The sequence below is a fragment of the Heliangelus exortis genome, chromosome 6 (assembly GCF_036169615.1).
Source record: "Heliangelus exortis chromosome 6, bHelExo1.hap1, whole genome shotgun sequence".
NCBI lineage: Eukaryota > Metazoa > Chordata > Aves > Apodiformes > Trochilidae > Heliangelus > Heliangelus exortis.
This window is the reverse complement of record NC_092427.1, coordinates 34,816,105-34,836,279: the sequence shown is the minus strand read 5'-3', so window position 1 is coordinate 34,836,279 and position 20,175 is coordinate 34,816,105. Positions and strand designations below refer to the sequence as shown.

At 43.3% G+C, this 20,175-nt stretch overlaps 1 protein-coding gene across 6 annotated transcripts in view; it reads right to left on the bottom strand.

Annotated features, from left to right (window-relative positions):
- Nucleotides 1–1,079, bottom strand: part of MYO1B (myosin IB) — a 120,310-nt gene extending 119,231 nt beyond the window's left edge. For 2 of the 6 annotated variants that reach the window (XM_071747823.1, XM_071747825.1), the window contains exon 1: nt 887–1,024. The gene's annotated coding sequence lies outside the window, so the exon portion shown is untranslated. Of the gene's footprint in view, nt 1–886 lie in introns of all 6 variants that reach the window. The other 4 variants (XM_071747822.1, XM_071747824.1, XM_071747821.1 and 1 more) reach the window with 3 other exon arrangements.
- Nucleotides 1,080–20,175: the final 19,096 nt, after the last annotated feature.

Below are 20,175 nucleotides of genomic sequence, written 5' to 3'. Positions count from 1 at the left end.
AACACGGCGGCACCAGATGTCCTACTCCCCGCAGCCTCTCCAGGCGCAGGCAGACTGCCCTAGCTGGGAGGTTTCACCAAACTATCCCCGCCGGGAAGAAGCTCTTTGGGACAACGACCCTGCCCTTCCAAGCCCTTTCTCCAAAGTCTCTTGCTCCGAAAGTTGCCCGGCGGCAGAACTCATCGTCCTGCTCCAAGTCACCGACACCCTCCCTTCCCACGGTCCTGCCTTCTCTCTCCCTGTACTTTTGTCAGTGAAGCGAAGCCGCGCACACACGGGAATTATTTTAGATTTAAAAAAAAAAAAAAAAAGCAACAAAAAACAAACAAACAAAAAACCCAACATCCACCCCCCCCCCCCCAAAAAAAAAAAAAAAAAAAAACCAAAACAAAACAACAACAACAAAAAAACAACCCAAAAACGCAATCACACACAAAAACCCCACAGATGCTACGGTCCCTTTCCACAAAAGCACATGCACACATATTCTTATTTTAAAGAGTAAGATCCGGACCATCTCCTCGTGTCCCCACACCAGCATTCACGCCTCAATTTCAGTCCCCTAACCCCCCAAAACCACCCACCAGATGCCAACGAAAGCCCGAAAGCCTCAACTCCCCCCTAAATCGTCCCGAAGCCGCAGTTCAGCTCCGGGAAAGGGACGCCCGGGAGTGCCCGGGGATCCCCGAGTTCGGACCCCGGCACCGCCGCTCCCCTCTCCCGCAGCACCCAGCGCCGAGACCCCGCACCCCGCAGCCCCATCCGGGTGCGGGGAACGGCGGGTCCCGTCCCATCCCACCGGGCTGCCCATGCGGGAGCCCCCTCCTCACAACAAAGGGGTCCGGCCGTGCGGATGCCGGGAGGGAAGCCCTTACCTCTGCCTTACCGAAGGGCGATGCCCGCCGTCCCGCGGCAGCCCGACGCCTCTCGCCCCGAACCGCCCCGCCGGAGCTCAGCGGAACAGAACCGAACCGAACCGAACCGAACCGAACGGAGCGGGGCGCGGCGCGGTCCTCCCCGCCCGATCCTCCGAGGGGCGGAGGCGCCGCCGCCCGCCGGCCCCCGGCAGCGCCCGCCCGGCCTCGCAGCGCCCTCCGGCGGGCACCGACCCGGCCCGGGACCCGGCCTTCTGTGACTCCGAACCGGGGGTTTCCTCACCTGCCTCCCTCCTCCCCCCTCATCTCCACCTTCGTGGGCTGCAAAGGGGGGACCGAGGGTGTTTCAGCCGTCCTGTGGGTTGTAGCGTGGTGACCTGAAACCTGTGAGCATCCACAGTTCGTGGAATGGTTCTGGTTGGAAAAGGCTCCTAAAAAACCATCGAGGCCAACAGCTAACCCAGCAATGCCAAGGCCACCGCTAAACCACATCCCTCAGCTTTTAAAGCCCTCCGGGGATGGGGACTCCACCACTTCCCTAGACCAAGAAATATTCCCTAATATCCAACCTAAACCTCCCCTGGCATAACTCGGGGTCGTTTCCTTTTATTCTGTCACCCAGTCCTTTGGAGAAGAGGCTGAGCCCACCTCGCTACAACCCCCTTCCAGGAGGCAAGAAGGTCCCTCCTCAGCCTCCTCCTCTCCAGACTGAACAACCCCAGTTCCCCCAGCCCCTCCAGTTCTCCGGTTGCACCCTGGTATTCTTTAGTTTTCTGTATACCTCACCTTAAGTCTCCAAAACTTAAACAAAATAGAGAAACTGACCTGGTTTGGGCATGAAATTGAGCATCCCCGGTGAGATTTCTGCAAGAATGTTTTCAGCACCTCCTCAGAACATTTTAAATGTAAGCATTTGAAAGGATTTACATCAAGCTTTGGCAGAACCTGTCTTATCTGCCCAATTCTGCCCTGATAAGCACATAAGCCACCAGCAATGTAGGATGACTCCTCCTTTGTGTGCAAAGAGGGGGGGGGAAAGGACAGAAACCCCCCTAAGGGCTGTATTCTTACTTTATCTCAGCCATTCCCTGGCCTGAATCTGGGTCTGAGGACAAGTAAGAAGCCATTTGTCCCCAAGCCCATAAAACCTGCCCAGATGAGGCAGGGGAGTTCTTAGATCCCACTTCTTACACTCACACATTTCCTGACGAAGCACCCGAGGTGCAAAGTTTCACTACATGTGCTTTTTTTTTTCCTAAGAAACCACCCACCAAATTAGACTTCTGTTACTTTTTTTTTTTTTTTCATCACTGCAAGTAGGCTTTTTCCAAGCTGGGTTGTCCTTAAATAGCAACAAGCTCCAATTCATCTGCAGGCAAACCCCACGTTTGCTAATTAAGAGTGAAGAGGACCTGAACTGCAGGCACAGGGCCAAAACTCTTCAGGATGTGCCAGAAATCCAGTTTACATCACCAGATTCAATAGGATCAGAACCATACAGCAAAGATGCAAAATGCATTTTTAAAACCTTCCCTATTAAAACACTCCTGTTATTTCAAATAATGTGTTTTCAGCTAACTATCATATTCCTTGGTAGCTTTTCTGCATATATAAAGAGATTTTATTCTCAATTTTTCCAACCTGTTACAATACAGATGTTGCAGAGAGCTTCTGGATAAATCCCAGGACCTGGAGCCCTCCAGCCCTGCTGATGCATAGATTCATCACTTTTATTATCTTTATTTCAGAGCAGATGTTTAGCTTTTAAAAATCTGCCCCATCCTTAAGTTTTTACTACCTGTAAAAATGATGATTGTTTTCATCAGAAGTGGCCAGAACTGGTCCAACAAAATATTTTTCCAGCTGAAAAACTGAGGGCTTGGTCAAAACTCAGTTCTGTGGTAGCAGTGACAGTCTGAGGCAGATTTCTCAGGAAGGTTAAGGTAGGTTTGGGGTAGTCTGAAAGAGACACAGACAAAAACCATCCCCAAGCAGCACCAGGACCCATTCCTTTTGCCCAGGTCTCCATTGAGGTCTCAGCTTGCTGTTCTGGGACATAACTATTGCATTCCTTCCCAATTAATGAACTGGGCCAGGGAGGGGGCTAAGTAATTGCCTTTTACCCCAAATCTAAATGAAAACAAAGCTCAAGTTTTTGGAAGGCAAGCAGTTACTGTCCAGCCAACACTATTTCTCAACAACACAGCCAATAAGTAGCATCACCACAGAGGAACTGCAAACATTTCACAGGGAAAGTCTCTATTTCAACTTTACACATTAAAATTACCCTCAGTCATTGCAGAGCCATGAAAATACAAAATTTCCTACCTCAGAGGTTAAAATTCTCCAAAGAGCAGTGTCAGCCCAGGAGAAAAGCAATATGGGTTTCCAGTCAAGGTCCTGTCACTGGGCTTCAAAAGGGTTGGTGGGGGCTACTCCTCAGATCCTTTCTTTTTGCCCATTTGATGCTTGGATTCCTGCAAATAAGAATGTCCATCTGTAACAGCTGGTGATGTTTGGTAGCATTTATAAGATAGATAATATGATGCATTGTTTTGAGACTTTTCCTCCAGGGAACAAATCAAAAATACCCAGATTTTCCCCCTAGCCTTTCAGCACTCCATTCCCCCCTTGTTTCAGATCTGTGTGAAAGAAGGGATCTCATTATCCATCCTTATTCTGGGGCAGTTTTCTATTCTCAGGCTTTATAAAATGGGAATTAGCAGCCCATCACTGTATCTTACACTCTTATTTATCTTGGCTTAATAAGAAACAATTGATCCAGAAACCTGTGTTCTTTCCCTAAAGCAAGCTAGTTCAATACAAAAGGTATCACAACTCTATTTAGATTTTTTTTTTTCCCTTTTTATTACACCTGCTGGACTACCATAATTACCACTGACACCATCTGCAGTAAATAACAATAAAAAAAAATCTAAAATAAGCTAAAAGACATGCGTGGCCACAGATAGATACCTAGAATAATTTTTTTTAAGAAATTGCTCTTTTCTTACAGCCAAGAGATGCATCCTACACCAGATGAGATAGCAGGTATTAGTATTCTGCCTACATTCAAATCTCTTTTGAAAGTTAGATAGAACCTAGAGGATATTTAAAGGGCATTTCCAAGTAGTGAATGATTCCATGTGCTTTCCTTAGCACACAGATGTCATTCTGGGATGGCAGAGGCTTTGTTTGGCAGCAGCCTGCAGCAATTTCAGACAGAAAAGGGGAATGTGGTTGCATCCCTGCTTTGCAGCTCTGGATTCAGGGACTCACCAGAAGCTGTGGCAGGAATCCATCAGAGCACTTTAGGAGCTGCTTATTTACATATGACCCTTTTTTTTTTTTTTTTCCCTCTTTTCTTTTTGTGGACTTTTCCATAGGGTGGATTAGAGCCTCTTGATGACAGCCCTAAGGCCTTCAGCTTCACAAGCCAAGCACATAAACTCTCTCTAAAAGCTGCTAAGATTGCCAGGGCAAAACTGGGGAGAATCAGGGACCCCTTTTGACTGACAAACCACAAATCAAACACACAACAAGTCCTCAGATCTGCCTAGGACAATCCCTGGCAATTAGGAGAGCACTGGTTAATGACTGGAAGTACCTCCCAGCCATCCTTGCTGAGAAAAGGAGTCAAAGAATAGCTGAATCAGCCACTTTGGGCAACAAAACCAGAACTGCAGTGAAGCATAAATTTGTACTGTCTGGCAGGATTTGCAGCAAAACAGGACAGTAATTTAGTCTCAGTTGTGTCCACTGCTCCAGGATGAGGTTTGTTCACTAGAAATACAGAAGCATCTGACATTATTAAATAAAATTGGGTGGGAGGTTAAAGTGCTCTTAAAGAAATTTCATTGGTTGAACCATGCATTCAGATGTCATAATTAATATCATAATAAATAAAAGGAGAACACAAAAGCAGTCATTGTTTTTCTTAATCTTTCTTTCAGACATCAAGAGTAGCTATTGATTGACATGATTTTTTATTTCCTATTTGTTTGGCAGTTTCCATAATGGAGAGATTAAATTATGTGAGATCAAATTATTCCTATTCATCCATTGAGCCAGCAAGAATAACACAACCAAAAAACCCAAACCAACCCAAAACTATTCCTTGACAGAGCTGAAAGTACAATTTAGATGTCCATCTAAATCTCATGCTTATCCACTAGAACAGGTTCAGCCATTTTTCCTGCACTGAGAGAGGAAATTCTGCACCCTCAGAAGATGCTGCAGCTATAGTTCTGTTCTAAATCTGTGGGACTGAGTATAATATCAGTAGGTTTTGGAAATACACCCTACAGCAGTTATAATACTTCTCCACTTTGAGAAAAAAAGAAAAGAAAAAGAAAAAGAAAAAGAAAAGAAAAGAAAAGAAAAGAAAAGAAAAGAAAAGAAAAGAAAAGAAAAGAAAAGAAAAGAAAAGAAGAGAAGAGAAGAGAAGAGAAGAGAAGAGAAGAGAAGAGAAGAGAAGAGAAGAGAAGAGAAGAAAAAAGAAAAGAAAAGAAAAGAAGAGAAGAGAAAAAAAAGAAAAGAAAAGAAAAGAAAAGAAAAGAAAAGAAAAGAAAAGAAAAGAAAAGAAAAGAAAAGAAAAGAAAAGAAAGAAAAGAAAAGAAAAGAAAAGAAAAGAAAAGAAAAGAAAAGAAAAGAAAAGAAAAGAAAAGAAAAGAAAAGAAAAGAAAAGAAAAGAAAAGAAAAGAAAAGAAAAGAAAAGAAAAGAAAAGAAAAGAAAAAGCAGTGTTTCTAAGATAATGACAGGAAATCTTGCTCTAAGTTTGAACACAGGGGTTGGACAAGAATAGTCTCTGGCTTCTTTTTTGTGGAAAATGGACAGAAATGAATGATTCAACAGAAAATCTGCCAGTGGTCCAGAGATCCCAGTTCTGTGACCAGAAAACCAGAGAGCAAAGACTGGACAGGAACAGAGTTCCTCCTTCACCCCCCCCTGGCAAATGAAATTCCCTGCAGGTCAGAATGAAGGAGGAGAGGCTCTGTACAGCCACGTTCTGGAATGTTCCTCAGGTGTTTTGGGAAGCATTGGTTAAGTCCCTGCTGGGATAGACCATCTTGCCTTCCCAAACTGTGGATCTTATACAGGATTTGTATTCCCATCTGTCAAAACAGATTATAACAGATTATTATATTATAATAAAATAAGTTTTTGCCATAATGTCCCCACATTTTGCCAAACAGGGACTTCCCTGTGTGCCTTCAGGTAGCAGGGAAGTTTTCTCCTTTCCAGCCAAGGCCTGTGGGAGACATCCCAAGGGTCTAGACTTAAAATTCAGGAGGAGCTGTAGCCCAGTGGGATGGCATTAAGCACAGGGAGAGGCAACACTTTTATTTCTGGCTCATTCAGGCTGGAAATCAGTTTGGTACCAAAGTCCCCAACCCTACCTGGTACATCTCATGGAAATGTTCTTGTGATAGCCAAAAATCCTCAGTATGGAGGTGGCTCAGCCCCCACCTCTGCAGCTGGGAAGTTCTGGAGGTCTCTACTTTTTATAGTTATGTAGAGTTTTTCACCTTTGGGATTTTCTTAGAGAAATTAAAGAGGAACTGACTCTACAAGTTTTAGGCTACGGATTCAAAACCTTTTTTGACTCCAAGCAGAAGTGCAGACAGATGGATGATTGAGCCCAACTCTTTTTGGCTTTCCTCCCAGCCTGGGAATGGCAGCAACAAGGAGAGCAGTATAAATATTAAAGAGAAGTGCAGCACGGAAAAAAATCAATGGCTCAAGAGCTCAGAAACAAGATGTTTCTGGAAGTCCCATCTTAATAACTTTGCAAGCCTGAAGGCCTCCCACTTCCCCTGCTAGCTAAAGAGAAGAGATCAGTTTATCTACAGCACATATGGACAATTTTTATTTCCAGCTTCACTGCAAGAAAAGCCAGAGGAAGGCAACCCAGTTGTGAAGGATGTGGCTGCACGTGCCAGACAGATGCTGCTGGCACCAGATTTCTCTGTTCCTCAAATGTTAACTACTCAGTGGGGATTCTGCACCTCTTGTATGCAGGGAAATAGCAATTTCTTTGTTCCCCAGCTTTATTACAACACTCTGAGCTCTTTAGGGGTGCAAATTGTTGCCAACAAGGAGCAAATTCATAGTGTATGCACATGATGTGCTTCTGCATCCATCATAGGTGAATGCAGTGCTTGGAAGAGATGCCATCTGCAGCCTTCCTGAAGCAAGGATCTTGAATCCAGCTCCAACTATGCAATCCTGCTGGAAGAAGTAAGGCAGCAGTGATGTAAGTGATGGCTCAGCCAAACCATTAACTGGATTTCCAAAGAGAAACAGAGCAAACATCAGTGCAGCTTCCCTCTACATTGCCCCAATAACTCCTCACCAATGCACTTACTCAAGCTGCTCCTCTACCTGTCTGAATCCAAGAATACACTTTATTAAATGTCACCAGATTAATCACTAGTCTGTCAAAATGCAGCTTAAATACTTTCAGCATTCACTTAGTGTGTATGGGTGGCCAAGAAGGCCAATGGCATCCTGGCATGTATCAGAAACAGCGTGGCCAGCAGGTCCAGGGAAGGGATTCTGCCCCTGTGCTCAGCCCTGGTGAGGCCACAGCTTGAGTCCTGTGTCCAGTTCTGGGCCCCTCAGTTCAAGAAGGAGATTGAGGTCCTCGAACAGGTCCAAAGGAGGGCAACTGGGCTGGTGAAGGGACTCGAACACAGATCCTATGAGGAGAGGCTGAGGGAGCTGGGGGTGTTGAGGCTGGAGAAGAGGAGGCTCAGGGGAGACCTCATTGCTCTCTCCAACTCCCTGAAAGGAGGTTGGAGCCAGGGGGGGGTTGGGCTCTTTTCCCAGGCAACTCTCAGTAAGACAAGAGGGCATGGTCTTAAATTGTGCCGGGGGAAGTTCAGATTGGATATTAGAAAGAATTTTTTCACGGAAAGGGTGATCAGATATTGGAACGGGCTGCCTGGGGAGGTGGTGGACTCTTCGTCCCTGGAGACATTTAAAAAGTGACTCGATATGGCACTCAGTGCCATGGTCTGGTGACTGTGGCGGTAGTTGTTCAAGGGTTGGACTCGATGATCTCTGAGGTCCCTTCCAACCCAGCCTATTCTATGATTCTATGATTCTATGACTTGGTGATCTCTGAAGTCCCTTCCAACCCAGCCAATTCTCTGATCCTCTGATTGAGCTGTTATCTGTCATTATTACTGTGTGTGATATATACAATCTCATTTTTATTAAAAAAAAAAAGAGGACATATTATAATCAAATTCTCTATATTTACAGTGTTCTGTCCCATGCATGGTACAGGATAACATGCATTAGAAACCATTTGCTTTCACAGATCTCAAAGCTGCTCTGTTATTTTATGTTCACTAAGGAGCACTCTTACTGTGTGTTTCTTAACCATCCTTCTCTCCAATACCAGTTGACCCAAAAAGATCCAGCTCCTTTTTGAAGGACTGCAGCCAAGTGAAGTCCAAAAACCACGTTCATGTTTAAGTACTATTCCTGAATTTGTGCTCCTTTGAAGTGGAAGAGCTGGGCTGAGCCAGGCTTTGAGCACTGAAAATACATTCTGTAAAATTTAGAATGACTGCTTGAAAATATTCTTTTTTTTTTTGTTTGTTCCTCAAACAGATGCTCAGGCTGAGGACTGAGCTTCTCACAAGCCCTGGCTCTTGTGCCCACTGCCAACATGGGGCAAACTAGAAAAAGGGTTTTAATTTCTGTCCTTCTCTCTTTTACCTGTGCCAAGCATTATGGGGGTATTACCAGAGCTGAAAGTCTCATTTCACATAGATAAATAAATATATTTCTACCTGACACTCACTAAGCAAGCAGTCTGGCTACTTGTTTTAGCCAGCCCTGAATAAATAATAATTGAAGGCATTTGTGGGACACATTATCTCTGAAGTAATTAAAGATGTTCAGTTGACTTTGGACTAAATTACCCAACAACTTCCACACAGAAAAAGCACATTTGTAAAAGAAACAGATTTATTGTTTTAATGTAACACACAACTAGGGCTCACACATGACCCTGTGGTTTCTGTGATTATTCTCTTTAGGAAAACACAACTGAGAGAGAGAAAAAAAGCAAGAAACCTGCTTTTTCATCTCTATAATTTGTCTTCGAGATCTGAAAAACCAGCTTGGGGGATGATTTGCTCTTTTTGCCTTAAAAAATTGATGAGAGAGTGGTCCTGAGGAAAGAGAGAAAAAAAGGAGCCTTCTCTCCAGCACATCATCCATCCCAGGAGGGAGTTAGACCCATTGTACTTAGCAGATTGTTCCTGCCACACATCTTATAAATTCTGGGAAGCAGATGAGGGAAAATCCTTCCTCCCCTTCCTCCCCATCTCATTTGCTTCAAGAATGAGAAGAGCCCAGGGTGGGGAATGGTACTTGCTGTGCACAGGCTGAAGGAGCACAGGAAAATCCACGTGAAAAGGTAACACTGAGGATGCCATTGCTGTTCAAACACTTGAGAAGAACCCACGTGGCAAGGAAATCTCTGTGATCCAGTGAAAGGATGGATAAAACTCACTTGTCCTGGTGCAAGAATGAGGGTGGGTCACTTGTTTAACACAGCAGACCAGAAAAGATAAAACAGTCTCTAAAAAGGCTGGGTTCTTTATTGCAAACAAAGCTGGTGGACTTCAAGCAAAACTACGTAGGCTGTAATGGATGTTTCTGACTGTAGGGAGAAAAATGAATGGCTTGAGGCCAGAAACTGGCTCTGCCCACATACAGAAGTGGGTCTGTAGGAGCCCCTTATTCAGCATGTTTCCTACAAAAGACATCCATTTACATCTTCTTCTTTGAAGAACAGACCCCTTTCTCCATGTGAGAAATCCCAGCAGGAATGGGGCTGAGAGGAACGAGCAATCACTGCAGGGACCATTGCACTTTTCACACAAGCACTCACCAACTCTTGCTATGTAGAAACCTCAGCCCTCATGAGGAAAAACCATTGCAAGTTGGGTTGTTTTGCTGGTTTTTTTTTGTTTTTTTTTTTTTTTTTTCCAGAGCAGAAACCAGGCTATAAGTCTGGAGCTGCTCACCTCCTGCCAGTGCAGTTTGAGAGGCAAGAGGCCATAATCAAACTTAGATTGAGGAAAAACCATTGCAAGTTGGGTTGTTTTGTTGGTTTTTTTTTTTTTTTTTCCCAGGACAGAAACCAGGCTATAAGTCTGGAGCTGCTCACCTCCTGCCAATGCAGTTTGAGAGGCAAGAGGCCATAATCAAACTTAGACATAAGAAGGATTTTTTTTTAAAGGTTATCAGTGTTAATGAACAACTTGGTCTTGTTTAAACACCCAGACCACGACGTGGGCAAGTATCTGAGTTTATCAAGTCCTCAATCTTTTGAACAGCCAGATTTAATTTGCTAAGCATTGATCAGGCTCAAAGGAGTGAGTTTATCCCCAGTGGCTGTGGCTGAACTTGAAGTCTGGACTTCAGAGAGCAAAAAAAATGAGGGTTTGATGCAATTTTGGCCTCAGCCACCTATGCTGAGGTGTGGGCTGTCCTTGTGAAGCCAGGGACTAAAGGAAACTGTCCTGGAGCCTTACTGGAAAACAGAAAAGGCCACCCTAAAAGGCTTTTAGGTTCTGCTTCTGTATCTGAAAGCTGAAATGAGATGCTGAAGCTTTGTGCCAAAGGTAAAATACAAACACAACTGGATGTGCTAATGTTAGCTGGGGTTTAGCTATCCCTTGGGCATGTCAGGAGCAGAGGATCCCAAATAAAAAGCCTGCTGAAAGCCAGAAATTAAATATCATGTGAGTTTGAAAAACAAGGCTTTCAGAAAACTACTTTTTTTCACCTCATTTAATTATTTTATTTAAGTTCATTTCATCCTTCGATTACTCATTTATTGTTATTTTTTTTGTACCAGTGGTGTATAGATATAATATTGCTGCAAAAAAGCCATAGAGGTGTTTAAAAAAAATGAGTCTTTTGTGCAATTTTTTCAATCATGAAACTCTTCCTGCTAATACCAAGTTTTTTATGAAGTCTTTTGAACTCCAACTTTTCAGATCACAAAGGAAAATCTCTCTTGTGAAATTAGAATAGCCCTGCACAATCCCTAAATCTGCTAAAACTGGGCTTTTCAGTGCATCCTCACTGATCTGCTCTCTGTACTGTTGGACAAGAGCTTCTCATTAATTTATTAATCATGGGCACATCACTGTTGAAATATTCAACATTTTACACTGGGCCTTCCCACTCCTTCCCTGAGGGTAAAACCCTTTCCTATTGCTCTGTGTTATTGACTTTTTCTGTAATACTCGAGTTTTTTGTCTTTGAAGTTTTTGCAGGAAAAAGTTGCAACAGAAAAAACATAGGAAGGGGGATGAAATACCAATTAATTTATTCAGCCACCTGCAGAAACAAAGCTCTATCCTCTGCAAGCAAGGTTCAACTAATTAAGGGGCAAATGCACTCTTAATTGCCAGTCAGACTCATGGAGTCCTCCAGATCCTTCCCAATGGGATAATTAGAAAAAAATTAGGAATGGGGGGAAAAAAAATAGAGCATGATTTTCAGAGAAGTTTATTTGCCAGATAGGAATTTCACTGAATTTCCTAAGACTGGACTCCTGCAGGTATTGGGTGGTGAAGGACTTCACCTTTTCAGCTTAATCCAACTCTTTCCCAGGAAAGCCTGGTTTCTTCACCTTTTTAACTTAATCCCACTCTTTCCCAGGAAAGCCTGGTTTATTTCCAAAGCCCTTATCTGCCACCACTCCAAACCCAACCCATCATGAAGCTCAGCTTCAGAGCTCCTTCCAGAAAGAGGTGATGAAATGTCACTGTCAACAGAATCTCTCCTTGTCCACACTCCATGGGTCTTCCAAACCAGACACCCATCTCAGGGAATTTTGTTTAGAATAATTTTATCTCTGTGGTTTAGGCAAAGCAGAGGGCAAACCAATCTCCCTGAAGCCCAAGCAGAGAGCAGGGTGGTTTCCACAGGGTTATCCCTCATCCACCAGAGATGAGCACACCCAATTATCACTGAAATGTCCATTTTTTCCATCAGCAGAAACAGCTGCCTGTCCTCTGGGGCAGAAGAAAACTGAGGAAACTTCTCCCCTCAGCTTAGACTTTTCTAAAAGACCCACAGAAAAGGAAAGAGTAAAGGTCTGCTCCCAGACTTTTTAAACTTAAATTATCTACAGAAGCTGGGAGCCACTGGAATACTTCTGGACCACCCTTGATGTGCTAAGAGATGGCAAAAAGGAGAGTAAGAGGGGCTGCTTGCAAGAGCTGAAGTCTTCACCCCAGGTTTTCCCTTAGCATTGGTGTTTTGAGGCATAATCACTCCTTAATTTAATATTAAGCAGTTTGTCATTCCAACTGGAGACTATGCAGACCTAGAGCCTTGTCCTAAAAAAGAGAGAATCACTCACCTTCCACTTCATTTTTTTTTTTCAGTTGGCATTTAAAGAGTAAAGAAACAAACAAAAAAAAAAAAGAGAGAGAAATGCTGCTCAACTATTTGTGTCCTTCCTTTATCTGTGCTAAGAAATCCTGAGCAGCACCTCCTTGGATTTTTTTCCCCCCCCCTTTCCTTATTAACCACTTAGATGGAGCTAATTTCAAACAAGTCACCTGTGGTAACTCATCCTATTTTTCACAAGGGATGTGCTGAATATTTATTCTCTTTCTTCAGTGTTGTCTAAAAAAGAAGAAAATTTTACATATTCTATCCCCACAGGATGCCTGACAGACATCTCCTGAGCAAACAAGAATAAGTTACTCAGTATAATAACTCTAAAACAAGAATAAGATTACAGGAAAACATCCTTTAAAGCTACAAACATGAGCTGCAAGGCTTAATATTCATAACTCCAACATTTTCATGCTGGGCCTGTTCTGATCTCATTGCTACAGCAAACAGATTTTTTTCCCCATTATTATGGAACTCCTATGCACTTTTTTTTTGCATAGGGACATGTTGATAAATTAATCTGCAAGCCAATCAAAAATTAATCAATAAATTAATCAATAAATTAATCTGCAAGCCAATCAAAAAATTAATCAATAAATTAATCAATAAATTACTCTGCAAGCCAATCAAAACAAAAACATTGACACGCCCCCCCAAAATGAAATAAAAAATAAAATTTAAAAATCAGAAGTGAATAGCCAGATTTTTTATTATTTATTGCTTATAATAATAATTTTATTACTTATTGCTGTTGTCAACGAATCTTGGAAATTTTAAGCCAGCAAAATCATAACTTGCTTCAGTATAATTAAAGCAGATGCTCAGAGGGGGCACTGTAAGGCTCAGCAAAGAAATCACACCAAATATATTTTAATAATCAAAACATCTTGAGCAATCACAAGAGGGAGGAAATGGTATTTCTGTGCTTTGAAGCTAAATCAAACTGAAAAAAAAAAGCATAGTAGTTAATTAGATGTAAATTTCCCCCTATGCATTAAAACAGTAATTTTGCACTAGAGTCCTGTGTATTAAATCTTGTATTCTTAATTCTAAAGATTCTAAATTCTAAATTTAATTCTAAATTCTTAATTTTTGCAAGCCTTGCATCTTTTGAAACTTGTAATTCTTTTACCAAGGATTATAAGCCACCGACCAGGGTCTGCTTAAATGGATGTATTTCCATCTTCTCTATCTCTATTCTATCTGTATTAAATATTCCTTACATTATTATTATATGAAATAAAGGCCCAGCAGTACAGAGGACCTGCAAGGAATGGTGTGGAACTCAGCCTGACCAAGGTGCATTGGCAATGCCAGGATGAAGTAAAAGGGGTCACATTAAAAAAGGGAAAAGTTGGGCTCCCAAGAAAGAAAATAAAGAAAATAAAAGAGGGTGTTAAAGAAATAAAAGAAAATAAAGAAAATAAAAAAGAAAATAAAAGAGGGTTAAAGAAAATAAAAAAGGGTGTTCCAAGCCATTGAAACTCACCCTATGTTCTTCATAGGTGGCACTGACCCATATGGTAACACTTCATCCATGAATTCTGTATTTTTTGCAGTATTAAGTAGTAACTATCTAGTCAGATATTTCAAATTGGTGCATTCTGTGCTCAAAACTTGTGGGAGGGAAGTTAAAAATCCCTTCCAAGGTTTAGGCATTGGTAATTTAGGGACAGAATGAGCATAACCCAGATCACAGTGGTTTTTGCCATGTGGATAAGATAAAGGGACTGCCTACAAAATCCAGGATAAACAAAACCCCCTTTTTATGCAGCCTGAGTCCTGCAGCCCTCAAGATCACCAGGAGAAGCAGCTTCTAATAAATTATCTTTAACATATTGAAATAGTTGAAGCTAGCCCTCAAATTTCTCTAAAGCTGGTAAGAGAATGAACATAAAACCTTCCTTCAAATCCAGGATATTCTAACTTGTTTTACTGAATTAATTCCCTTGGCTGCAGACTGAGCTCTGCTCTGATGGTCACAGAACCCAGAGCACCAAAAACAACTCAGAGGGAAGACCAACCACTACTACAAACTTTCATCCATCTTCCAAGTCACAGTTTCAGTGAACTGGGCAGTCTGCTTTCTGGACATGACACAAAGTGACTGTTCCACTTGCTAAGGGACTTCCTACATCTTAACTTTGAATAAACAGATGATTAAAAAAAAAAACAAAAAACATCATACTAAAATAACGTATTTGTAGGAGAGTTATCACTTTTTTATCACTATTTTGGAATCAGTGTGAAACTACTGAGTGTATTATGTGCATTGCAAAATGACATTCTAGAGGGCTTCAGCTTTTCAGCAACAGAAGACACAGAAGGCAAAGGATTGGCTTTATGATTTCAGTTCTCTATTTGTCAAACTTATTTTCAGAAAAGGTATCGTGCATCTTGTACAATATAACAACACAATGCAGAAAATAAACCCACCATTCATTCACCAGGTAATTCTTCACCTGGATAGAATCCTAGAATCCTAGAACTGGCTGGGTTGGAAGGGACCTCAGAGCTCATCAAGTCCAACCCTTGATCCACTCCCGCTGCAGTTCCCAGCCCATGGCACTGAGTGCCACATCCAGGCTCTTTTGAAATATCTCCAGGGATGGAGAATCCACCCCTTCCCTGGGCAGCCCATTCCAGTGTCTGATCACCCTCTCCAGAAAGAAATTCTTTCTAATGTCCAACCTAAACCTCCCCTGGCACAACTTGAGACCTCTTGTGCCCTCTTGTCTTGCTGAGAGTTGCCTGGGAAAAGAGCCCAACCCCCCCCTGGCTCCAACCTCCTTTCAGGGAGTTGGAGAGAGTGATGAGGTCTCCCCTGAGCCTCCTCTTCTCCAGCCTCAACACCCCCAGCTCCCTCAGCCCTTCCTCACAGGACTTGTGCTGGATCCCTTCCCAGCCTCCTTGCTCTTCTCTGGACCTGCTCCAGCACCTCAATCTCCTTCCTGAGCTGAGGGGCCCAGAACTGGACACAGGACTCAAGCTGTGGCCTCCCCAGGGCTGAGCACAGGGGCAGAATCCCTTCCCTGGACCTGCTGGCCACGCTGTTCCTGAGCCAGCCCAGGATGCCATTGGCCTTCTTGGCCACCTGGGCACACTGCTGGCTCCTCTTCAGCTTCCTGGCAATCCAGACTCCCAGCTCTCTTTCTGCCACTCTGTGCCCAGCCTGGAGCTCCCCATGGGGTTGTACACTTGATATAAAGGGTAACACCACCCCATCTGAAAATCTGGTAGTCAGACTCAGATCTTTAGTGATCTCCTGGCTCTGCTATGATTCATGAATACAGAAACCCATTAAAATGCTTTCATTAATCCCTGGTGCTTTTACTGAACGTGAAACGCAGCTTAAATACTGAATAAAACAAAAGGCTTTAACCTTCTACCATGACTCCCTCCTGAGTCCCATTGGCTTTGGGAGGGAAATGAGTGATGAAACTGAACTATGACAAGGACAAATTTGGAGGCAAGTCGAAGCAAAATGTTTTTCAAGGCATGAGTACCATGGCCAGAACATCTGAGTGAATAAAGGGCATTCTGAAGGCCAAGCTTCATCACCTTTTTATATCAATAGGAAAGTACTTAGCTTTACCTTGCTGAAATCAAGTTTTGCACTGGCACAGACAGGAGCTGTGGAACAAAAGTAAAAAAAAGGGTGTTAGGGGAAAGTGACATTTTATTAAAATTGAACAATTTGTCTGTATTCCCCATCACTGATGTTCATTTACATGCAATGCTACAGGGCTGCTCTTCTTGTTGCTGCTCTGAAGGCAACCATGTAAAAATCAGGTTCCATTCCTTGTGCTTTTATTCAGCTAGGAGTTAACACAAATAGAAAATAAAAAAAATGAAGAGAAATCTCACAAGCAGAGAACACAGGTACCCATTGGTTCATAAGCTCCATCTTCCCACTGGAAATCCAGTGCTTCCCACTGCTTCCAGAGCTGTTGGAACTGGTTCTACGGACAGGAATCAAGAAAAATAATTAAAACAGACTCTTAAAAATTAAACATTTCTCTGAGCTTAAGGTTTTCCACCTCCTAAGTCCTTTTGGTGACTGCAGATGCCATAGAGCTGCCCCAGTCACAAGGCAACTGCCCCCATTTCCAGGCTGTTGGAAAATGGGTCCTTGTTTCCAGCTTTTACACCCCAAAATTATTCACTCTTAACCTGATGAAGCATTCCATGGGTGTTCCCAAAGGAGGATGGAGAGGAGGACAAAAAGGGAAAGGGGAAAAGGGGGGGGAAAAAGGGGGCAAAAAAAAGGGGGAAAAAAAAGGGGGGGGGGGGAAGAGGAGGGGAAAAGGGGGAGGAAAAAAAGGGGGAGAAAAAAGGGGGTGGAAAAAAGCAGTGGCAAAAAAGGGGAGGCAAAAAGGGGAGGCAAAAAAGGGGGGAAAAAAGGCGGGGAAAGGGGGGGAAAGAAAGGGGGGGGAAAAAAGGGGGGGGGGAAGAGGGGGAGAAAAGGGGGAGGAAAAAAAGGGGGAGAAAAAAGGGGGCAGAAAAAAAGCGGTGGCAAAAAAGGGGAGGCAAAAAAGGGGGGAAAAAGGGGGGGGGAAAGGGGGGGGAAGAAAGGGGGGGGAAGAAAGGGAGGAAGAAAAGGGGGAAGAAAGGGGGGAAGAAAGGGGGGGAAAAAGGGGGAGGGAAAAAAAGGGAGGGAAAAAAGGGAGGGGAAAAAGGGAGGGGAAAAAGGAGGGAAGGGGGGGAAAAAGGGGGGGAAAAAGGGGGAGGAAAAATGGAGGGGAAAAAGAGGGGGGAAGAAGGGGGGAAAAAGGGGGGGAAAGGGGAGGGAAAAAGGGGAGGGGAAAAAGGAGGGGAAAAAAGAGGGGAGAAAAAAGGAGGGAAGAAAAAAGGAGGGGGGAAGAGGGGGAAAAAGGGGAAAAGGGGGAAAAAGGGGGGAAAAGGGGGAAAAAGGGGGAAAAAGGGGAAAAAGGGGAAAAAGGGGGAAAAGGGGGAAAAGGGGAAAAAAGGGGGGAAAAGGGGGAAAAAGGGGAAAAAGGGGGAAAAGGGGAAAAGGGGGAAAAAGGGGAAAAAGGGGGAAAAGGGGGAAAAGGGAGGGAAGAAGGGGCAAAACCCCTACATTGGTAGCTGCCACCTTGGTTCTCTCCAACACTGCCAAAGTGTTTCCAAGCTCTCCTGAACTTTTCCACCAGCAGGATCAGAGCAGTGAGTTCTGTAGCATTCAGTCACAAATGTTTGCCAGACCAGAGACAACAGACACCTATAAATTTAAAAAGCAAACATTAAAAATGATTTTTCAGGTCTCCTTTTTCAATAGAAAATGAAAACGGTCACTTTTTTTTTTTTTTTTTTCTTTCTTTCTTATTTTTTAGGATAATTTAGAAAACTGACTGCATAGGGGGAGGGATTAATTCTTCTCCTTCAGATTTGAAACTTTAACTCTTCAATTATTAAATTCCTGCTGTGAAGCCTATTTCTAAAAGTACACCAGAGATGAGTGGAACCAGGATATCTGGAATGAGAACATTTAGAAAAAATCTGCTATGTAGAAAGCTGAAATCAGTGTTTGCTACAAAAAAACGTGCAGACCTCTGATATCAATTTACAGTAAAACCCAGGCTTGTTCTCAGGGGGGCTCAGGTCACTTTTTAATGGCCTTTAACAGCTGCACAGACACAAACCTTCCCTCCTCAGCCCACAAGTGTTGTTGCCATCTGTGGTGATGATCCAAAGCCTCAGTGAAAAGATTTGATGCCTGCTTTACGTTTTAACTCACATAGTAATTTACAAGAGGAAGCATATCCTGTGTTTAACAATAAAAATCTGTGTTTAACAAGAAAAAACGAGTAGGGTGGGAGTGGGCAGGTTCAATATTTCTCTAGAGCTACCAGTGGGTCCCTTTGCAGAGCACAAATCCCCTGGAATACAGAGACCAGGAGCTCAGGAGGATCTCAGAGTGCTCAGCAAAACAGGAGGAAATAGACACCTCCTCAAAGCATCACTCTCTGGGGCTGCTCTTTGTCCCTCTGGCAGAGTCAGCATTCCCCCAGGGACCACAGGGGTTTAAATCACACATTTTAAAAATCATACATTAATTTACACAAAGGAAGCATATGACAAATATGTGTTTTACAAGAAAAAATGAATAGGGGGGGAGTGAGCAGGTTCAATATTTCTCTAGACCTGCCCTTTGCAGAGCACAAATCCCTTGGAATACAGAGACCAGGAGCTCAGCAGAAGAGGAGGAAATAGAAACCTTCCCAAAACATCACTCTCTGGGGCTGCTCTTTGTCCCTCTGACAGAGTCAGCATTCCCCCAGGGACCACAGGGGTTTAAATCACACATTTTTAAATCATACATTAATTTACACAAAGGAAGCATATCACAAATCTGTGTTTTACAAGAAAAAATGAGTAGGGTGGGACTAGGCAGGTTCAATATTTCTCTAGAGCTGCCCTTTACAGAGTACAAATCCCCTGGAATACAGAGACCAGGAGCTCAGCAGAACAGGAGGAAATAGAAACCTCCCCAAAACATCACTCTCTGGGGTTCTTCTTTGTCCCTCTGACAGAGTCAGCATTCCCCCAGGGACCACAGGGATTTAAATCACACATTAATTTACACAAAGGAAGCATATCAGAAATCTGTGTTTTACAATAAAAAATTAGTAGGGTGGGAGTGGGCAGGTTCAATATTTCTCTAGAGCTACCAGTGGGTCCCTTTGCAGAGCACAAATCCCCTGGAATACAGAGACCAGGAGCTCAGGAGGATCTCAGAGGGCTCAGCAGAACAGGAGGAAATAAAAACCTCCTCAAAACATCACTCTCTGGGGCTGCTCTTTGTCCCTCTGACAGAGTCAGCATCCCCCCAGGGACCACAGGGATTTAAATCACACATTTTTAAATCATACATTAATTTACACAAAGGAAGCATATCACAAATCTGTGTTTTACAAGAAAAAGTGAGTAGGGTGGGAGTGGGCAGGTGCAGTATTTCTCTAGATCTGCCCTTTGCAGAGTACAGACCCCCTGGAATACAGAGACCAGGAGCTCAGCAGAACAGGAGGAAATAGAAACCTCCCCAAAACATCACTCTCTGGGGCTGTTCTTTGTCCCTCTGACAGAGTCAGCATTTCCCCAGGGACCACAGGGAAACAAACATGCAGGTCACCATCCCCCTGAGGGGCTCCTGAACACCTCACCCTGCCTGTGAAATTCAGAGATTTCTGTCAGGGGACTCTCAGCATCTGTTTCCTGAAGAAATTCTGGATGTCTGGAGCACAGGTCTCTGATTTTACCTCATTTTGCAAGCCCCAAAGTCAAGTAGAGGTTGCCCCCCCTGAATGACATCTGATGATGCCTTTCAGAATCCCTCTCAAAAATGACAGGCCAGTAATGTAGGTTAATTAGTTAAATTAGGAACTTGGTTAAACATTAAATGTAGATATCTTGACTTCCTCTTGACCTGGAGCCTGTAGCTCCAGGCTACAAGGACCTGGTGTAAGATTCTAAGCCAAATGACCTAATTTTAAAAAGAAATCCTTAAAAAAAGCACCACCTCAGGACTCACTCCACAGAGCTGACTGAGCTGAGACATAAAGCACATGAAATAAAATAAGTGCCAATAAAATTATGTGACCCCTTGAGCATTAAGCTTCATTTGGGTGATTTCTGTTACTGCATCTGCCAGATTACACCTGATATTCACTTGTTGGTGTTATCCCACCAGTATTTCCTTGGTTTGTGTTGCACTACATCCCCACAAGTGAATTTAAAAAAAAAAACAGTGGATGTTTGAAACCCACATGTCAGGGGGCACAGGCTCTGACCCATAACCCCCCAGCAAAAAGCAGGGTAACAAGGAAACAAACAGCAAAATGAAGAAGCAAAGAA